The sequence below is a fragment of the Pseudorasbora parva genome, chromosome 23, assembly GCF_024679245.1.
Source record: "Pseudorasbora parva isolate DD20220531a chromosome 23, ASM2467924v1, whole genome shotgun sequence".
In the NCBI taxonomy this organism is placed as follows: domain Eukaryota; kingdom Metazoa; phylum Chordata; class Actinopteri; order Cypriniformes; family Gobionidae; genus Pseudorasbora; species Pseudorasbora parva.
Window position 1 is genome coordinate 20,322,428 of NC_090194.1, and position 8,200 is coordinate 20,330,627.

General features: G+C 37.9%; 1 long non-coding RNA gene across 1 annotated transcript; it reads right to left on the minus strand.

The window, feature by feature from the left end:
* Window positions 1–827: 827 nt before the first annotated feature.
* On the minus strand, window positions 828–3,773 carry LOC137062950 (uncharacterized). The gene is made up of 3 exons (XR_010901316.1): window positions 3,725–3,773; window positions 1,934–2,008; window positions 828–1,017 (listed from the first exon to the last, which is right to left on the minus strand). It is a non-coding gene; the product is annotated as an uncharacterized lncRNA (long non-coding RNA).
* Window positions 3,774–8,200: the final 4,427 nt, after the last annotated feature.

An 8,200-nucleotide genomic window follows, 5' to 3' on the forward strand; every position in this document is an offset into this window, starting at 1 on the left:
CCTCCATTCCTCTTCAGAACACAGTTTAAGATATTTTATATTTTAGTCCCAGAGCATTGTGGCGATTCGAATCATTGATTCATGGCTGTTTGAATCTTTATTTGAGGTTTGAAAACAAACGCAGAAGAGAAGACAATGCTGAATAAAGTCGTAGTTTTTGTTATTTTTGGACCCAAATGTATTTTGGATGCTTCAAGAGACTCTAATTAACCCACTGATGTCACATATGGACTACTTTGATGATGTTTTTATTCCCTTTCTAGACATGGACAGTAAAGTGTGCATACTGCATTATGCTCTGGGACTAAAATATAAAATATCTTAAACTGTGTGTGGAGATGAACGGAGGTCTTACAGGTGTGGAACAACATTAGGGGGAGGAGTTAATGACATCAATTTCATTTTTGGGTGATCTAACCCTTTAAATGACTCGCCTTGTCGCTCCACACCCGTAAGACCTTCGTTCATCTTCGGAACACAGTTTAAGGTATTTCATATTTAGTCCAAGAGCTTTCTGTCCCTTCATTGAAAATGTATGTACGGTATACTGTCACTTTTTTTGTTGTTATTTTTGGACCAAAATGTATTTTCATTGCTTTCATTGCAAAAATTCTATCCAACCCACTGATGTCACATATGGACTACTTTGATGATGTTATTAACTTTCTGGTCCTTCTGGACATGGACAGTATACCGTACATACATTTTCAATGGAGGGACAGAAAGCTCGGAGTAAATATAAAATATCTTAAACTGTGTTCTGAAGATGGAGGTCTTACGGGTCTGGAACGACATTAGGGTGAGGAGTAAATGACAGAATTTTCATTTTTGGTGAACTAGCTTTTTTTAACCTTTAAAAAAAACGGCCCAAACATTGGGCAACATTAAACACAGCTGGTTAAGTCTTCCTTTCTTGTTACTTCTTTCTGCTACCGCCACCAGTCCTCTCAGGTGCATATTTCAAGTCTTTGGCCATGTATTCGTCTACTTTCATTGGCTTTAAGCTCAAGACCGCATCTGATGAGAAAAACAAAAAAAAACAGATCAGTATTAGCAAACACTACTCTCTCAAATTAAAATATTTAGCAAATATCAACTTTTGTGGCATTGCCAATGATCAAAGTATATCAATTAGTATTGATCAACATGCAAGGTCATTGATAATCATGTGCTTGAGCGAGCAACAAAAGGCAGTTGGTAGTAACCCTTGCTGCAGGTAGAGAAGTTAGTCTAGAGCCCAGAATGGAGTATTTTATTTATATATATATAAAAGTTTGGACACATTACTATGTGTAATGTTTTTGAAAGAAGTTTCTTCTGCTCATCAAGCCTGCATTTATTTGATCAAAAATACAGAAAAAAATGTAATATTGTGATCTTATTACAATTTAAATATTTGGTTTTCAATTTATTATATGTTAAATTACAATTTATTTCTGTGAAAAGCTGAATTTTCAGGATCATTCCTTCACCGTCACATGATCCTTCAGCAATCATTCTAATATTCTGATTTATTATGAGTGTTGGAAACAGTTCTGCTGCTTAATATATTTGATGAATAAAAGGTTTAAAAGAACTGCATTTATTCAAAATAAAAACATTTTCAAATAATATAAATCTCCTTTACTATCAATTTAACACAGTGTTTCTCAAACTTTTTCAGCCCAAGGACCACTTTATCTTCCAATTTTTTTCTGAGGACCACCTACAGAATCCCACTCTAACACGCCCCCCAAAACCAACAAAATAGGAAGGATAAGCTAAATTTAAGTTTAATATGCAACTGTTTCAAGTCAAAAACGAATCATTCAAACATAAATGCAATGATTTGATCAGAAATTATTATATACATTTTATATATAAAAAGTCTTCCACATAAACCTGTATTTAAATTTTACAAAAATGTAACAAAAAAAAGTTAAGGGTTAGTTACTTTCAGATTCAAATAGATGGTTGGGTTAGGTATGGGGACAACTTAACGTTAAAGGAGACTTTCAGGTCCAAATCTCTGGAAAAAAGAAGAAAGAAGAATGTGACGTGCTAAAGATGTATAGATATTGTTATGCCTCTCCCTGAGTGGGTAACGGTAGTACAAGACAAAAACATTCAAACTGATCTAATATGTATAACGTTAGCTTCATGGAGCATACACACATACACGCCGGTGGAACGACGGACTTAACGCAGGTAAACTAGTCTGCCCGTAACGTTACACTTAACGGCGGTTCGCGGTTAAACTAGTCTGCCCATACGTCTACACACACACAGATAAGAACGGCGTTTGACGGTTACAGGGTTGCCAACTCTCACGCATCTGGCGTGATTCTCACGCTTTCAGGCTCTGTCTCACGCTCTCACTCCGCCCAACTCAATCTCACGCCAAATTGCCAAACCTGCTTTTGATATTAAACAAAGCTATAAGCTTTAATTTTTTTTAATGTGTTTTAATGAAATTCAAACAATAAATAGCGTTTTGGCGCTAATGTGGCATAATGTTAAAGCCAGAGGCGTTGAAAAGCGGAGTTGCATGCTCTCGTCTCCCTGCGGTGCGCGCTGGTCACGTGGCCCATGAGCGCTGGTCACGTGGCCCATGAGCGCTCAATACTTCTAGCGCTCTGCCAATGCATTAAAATGGCTTAAGCGAATACACAACAGTTTCACCATATAGATGTTTGCTGCAAGTTTTGGTAAACAGTACAGCATAGTGTTAGTGTTTATTGATTATTAAGTCAGCCATATTTACAGGATCGTTTTATTATGGAGAGTTATAGAGATTCAACATTGTTAACATTAATGTTATTCTTGTATTTAGCCCTCAGGTATTCCTTACTAATAGGTCACACTCATACTCATTAAATTATATTTATTGAATATTTTGAGGAGATCTTTTGGTACTAAATACTATTTGTGCAACAATTATTTTCAATAAATGACCACTTAAAATATTTTTCTTCTAATATTTGTATTTCTTCTAAAATTTATATTACAATTAGTGTAGTAATTAATATTAAAATAGAGAATTCCAATTCAAAGAGGCAAATTAGAGTCATTTTGTGGCTAAAAAATATTAATGTTTATTTGTAATGCCATTAGGTGCCTTATGGCTCTTTAATAAATATACATGTATCTAATCTAGTTGCTCAAAAATATATTGCAGTCTTTGCATTCTAATAAATATTTAGATATGATGATCAAACACTAGATTTCTTTAAATGTGAAATTTCAAAACTTAAATAACTTGCATCCTAATCTTTTTAATGAATAATGATACTTATATAAGCACTCACAAGTGAATATTAAGGAATGGCACATATAATTTGACCCAAAAAATGTTTAAACTAGTGCTAAAACAAACATATTATTATGTACAGTATATATACTAGATATAAACTGATACTGAATCAAGATCAAAAGCTCCCCCCCCCCCCCCCCCCGGCCCCCAAAAAATCTCACTCCAACCTGAACTTAAAAGTTGGCAACCCTGCGGTTAGCTAGCACTAACTCCGGTTCGCGGTTAAACTAGTCTGCCCATACGTCTACACACACACAGATAAGAACGGCGTTTGACGGTTTAGCTAGCACTAACTCCGGTTCGCGGTTAAACTACGTTAGTCTGCCCATATAATTAATTAACACAATACGTATATGGACCAGAGTCAGACACACACAACATTTATTTAGCAATTTTCTAGTTATAAAATGTGACTTCAAAAACTTTGCTTACCGTCTGAGCTGTTATGCCCAAATTCAGTCGAATCGGTCCAGGTCAGAACCGGTCAGAACCTGCGAGGCTGACGATGACGACACAGACCCACTTCGCGCACGCGCAAGCAGTGTTGTGTGGAACCGTCAGAGCCTATTGGCCTTTGTGTGATGGACAGTCGCCGTCCTCCAATCAAGCCATACATCTTGTATTCGTGTGTGTGTGTGTGTGTGTGGTGTGTGTGTCCGTCCATATGTGTGTCTATATATATATATATATATGTGTGTGTGTGTGTGTGTGTGTGTGTATGTTTGTGTGTTATTTTTTTAATTTTAAGCGGTCTGTTAATTTTTTTTCCAGAGCTGTGTAGGATATAGTAGGATATATATATAGCTCTGGAAGAAAAATTAAGAGACCACTTAATATAAAAATTAACTTAATATATACAACTTAATATATAAAAATTAAAATGCACCAGAATGCAGGAAATCACATCTACAAAATTTAAAATTGTATAGGGGAAATGTATATCCCCAGACCCCCACACAAACAGCTCCACATATAATATTTTCACCAGCCGCCACTGCATATATTGTTCTTGTATGGAATGACTAACCAAAATGATCAATCGGACTTGCTGTCAAAGTAAGCCATAAGATGTAGAAAGTGCTCAACAAACGTTTAATTCAGAGTTGATATTTCAACGTTGTATCATTATTCATGTATCAACTCTTTTTCAACAGTTAATTGATCAGCATTGTTTGGACGTTGTTCCAACGTTATTTTTCTACTAAGATATTTCAACAAAATTTTTAAAAGTCATGGTTGTAAAAATAATGTTGATTTGACGTACAACTCAAAACTTGTTGATATTTCTATGTTGAATTCTTAGTGAGTTAACAACACCAATTCAACTATTTGGTGTTCAACGTTGTTTTGACGTTGAAACAATGTTTTTTCATAAACTGACATTATTTCAACTACATTTAAACGTTTAATGTCAGTTGAATGCCAGCTGGGTAATATCACACCTGATTCAAATCATCAGCTCGTTACTGCAACAAATAAATTGGTGTGTCTGATAAGGGAGACATAGCCTACAAAATACGCTATGCAGAGCTGGGGTGCCTCCAGGACAGTTTTGAAAACCACTGCTTTGAAGTACTATTCCAAATAATTTGTAATGTCTTTAGAAGGATTTGGAAATACTGAGTCCCACTTTATAATTAATTATATAATTTTGTATGTCTTCCTCATCTATCACACCTGATTCAACTCATGAGCTGGGGTAGACCGAGTACAGTTGGTACAGGGGTACATTTGAGACACCTCAAATAACTTGCGTGCGCAACAAGTCTGATCTGTCATATTTGCTTCGCACATGCGTATTAGCGTCCTCTTTGATCGTGGGAAATTTGAAGTCCGTGCGCTTCTCCAGTCCGAAGATATCTGTGAAAGTTTTTTTTCTAAGGTAAGTTTTTCATTTCACCACATCCCTTCCACATTGAATAGCTTCTCATCCTTACATGACTGTTAAAGTTAACTTACATTTTCGTAAATCTTAATCTGTGCTCTGAAAACTGGCATATTGCATGACTGTGTGTCAAGCAAGGCCATCGTAAAATCAGGGGAAATGCGCGCGGTGGTCAGCGGGGTACAGTTGAGACGCAGCGTATCAATTGTACCCGCACTAGAATCCTATTGCGGCACATGCAGTTTAGTTGCACGATGTAAGATCGCATTCATAATAGTCATATTTAGACAATGTACAAAGCAAATTAAAACAGATTTTGATGTTTGTGATATTTGAACTGTGTAGTCCTAATTGACATATTTTCTGACATGAAGGACATAAGGATATAAGGGCATGTTGTAAGATATGCAAGGTGGTAAATGGGTACAGTTGATACACTGCAAAAAAATGCTTTTCTTATTATTTTTGTCTTGTTTCAAGTCCAAACATAAAAAGATAAAAATAATATTAATAATTAAAGTAAGAAGTAAAAAGTAAAAATCATTGTCTTTTTTGTTATTTATTTATTTTATTAGTTTTTGCTTAAAATAAGCAAAATAATCTGCCAATTATCTTAATTATTTTTTTCCAAAAACAAGACAATTTGTACTTGTCTAGTAAATATTTCTTGATTTAAGAACTGCTAGATTTTTGGACTAGAAACAAGACAAAATATATCTGTAGAGTTTTGTTTATGTGTGTGCTATGCCTGTTGCAGGATGCCCCGCTTCAGAGTTAGGAGTACGGATAGGGGAGTTGCTGCAGATCTTTTAGAGAGGGCCTCAAAAAGTGTCGAGGAAGGGAGGTCAATTAGGAGTGCAGCACAGGAGTTAAGCATTCCTGTTGCCTCCCTGGCCCGATATGTAAAGAAAAGAAGAGATCTTATTGAGCAGGGCTCAAGTTTGATGCCCTCAGTCGGGTTTAAGGGCTGCAATGCAGTTTTTACTGCTGATCAAGAAATCAAACTAGTTTCTTACGTGAGGAAAGCAGCAGCTTTATACTTTGGGCTCCCCCCAAAAGAGGTAGGAATACACTGGAGAGTAAAAGTTAAACCATCAATAGGAAAAGTTCAGGTTAAGCACAATGTTAATACTGAAATGAGCCAGCAAGACACATAACATACACATACAAAGACACAAAGAGAAATTATGCATTTAAATGCACTGTTAAATAAACTATTACTGTCTTAAACTTCTAGGTCAAATATGAAATTATTAAATCATAAAATGAAACTACTTTAATTATACTAGTGCAACTGCATTTTTCATTTATTTTTATTGTTTCAGATACGCAAATTGGCTTTTGAATTAGCCAGTTTTTATGGGTTGTCCTTTCCAGCAATGTGGGCTAAAAATGGCATGGCAAGTGAGAGCTGGTTCTCAAATTTCATGAGAAGGCACCAACACCTTTCCATTAGGAGGCCTCAGGCCACAAGTTTAAGCAGGGCCACCAGTTTCAATCCCACAAATGTGGCAACATTCTTCGATAAGCTAGCCACAGTTCTGTCGAGGGATGGATTCACAGCCAAAGACATTTGGAATATGGATGAGACCGGCCTAACAACAGTCCAGAATCCTGCACGAATTGTTGCAACTAAGGGAGAGAGAAGAGTTGGGAGTGTAACATCTGCAGAGAGGGGGGTCCTTGTTACCATGGCCTTGGCAGGAAATGCCCTGGGTAACATAACCCCCCCCCCCCCCCCCCCCCCATTGCGTATTTCCAAGGAAAAAGTATCTCCCACATTTCATCAGAGGTGGTCCAGAGGGCTCAATTGGCACAGCCAATGGTAGTGGCTGGATGCAGGAGCAGGACTTTGTTGTCTTCCTCCAGCATTTTGTTCAGTATACCAGGGCAACAGAAGACAACAAAGTTTTGCTCCTGTTGGACAACCACTCCTCTCACGTATCAATTGCAGCTGTCAATTTCTGTCGAGCAAATGGCATGGTTCTATTGTCTTTCCCTCCACACTGCACCCACCAACTGCAACCACTGGATAGAACTGTTTATGGGCCACTAAAGAAACACCTAAACAGTGAGATGGACAAGTGGCACCGGAGGCATCCTGGAACAACAATCACCATCTATGACCTACCAGAGATGGTCGAAAAAATCTTGCTCCTGGCAGCATCACCTCAGAATGTCAAGAAAGGATTTCAGTGCACTGGGATCTGGCCATACAACAAGAACATCTTCAGTGAAGTCAACTTTCTCCCAGCATCAGTGACTGACAGACCCCCTCCGGTTCCATCTCTCCCTGGGCCATCCACTGCTGCGCCTCCATCTCTCCCTGGGCCATCCACTGCTGCACCTCCATCTCTCCCTGGGCCATCCACTGCTGCACCTCCATCTCTCCCTGGGCCATCCACTGCTACACAGTATCCTGTCCCATCCCTGGATATTCCTATGCCAATAGTGACCCTTAACTCAGAGGGTTTAGAGGAATTTACTCTCACTTTAGTTTCTCTTTCTTTACAAGAGGAGGAAATCACCACTGAAGTAAGATAAATTAATTTATTTAACTTCTAGTTTATGCCAAACAAATTTATAAAAGAAAAATATTCATACATGTATGTCTGTTTGATGTTCAGCAGGAGCAAGTTCCAGAATTCTTGCCTGAGACTATAAGGCCATACCCCAAAGCTGGTCCCCGAAAGGCCAGTGGCCAACGGCGGAGGACAAGGGCCAGTGACATACTCACTGACACACCCATAAAGAATCTCCTTGAAGAGGAAAAAAAAAAGTGTGCCCAAGCAGTCAAAAGAAAAATTGTATTGCAACAAAAAGAGGATGGGAAAAAGCAAAAAAAGCAAAACACAGAGGACACTCAATGTCTTGTCTGTGGGGAATGGTTTTCCAAATCCCGGCCAGGGGAGCATTAGATATCTTGCTCCATCTGTGGCATGTGGTCGCATGTTGAATGCATTGATGACAGCCAACATTACATTTGCCACCACTGTAAGTGACAGGTGACCATGAGTGATTGC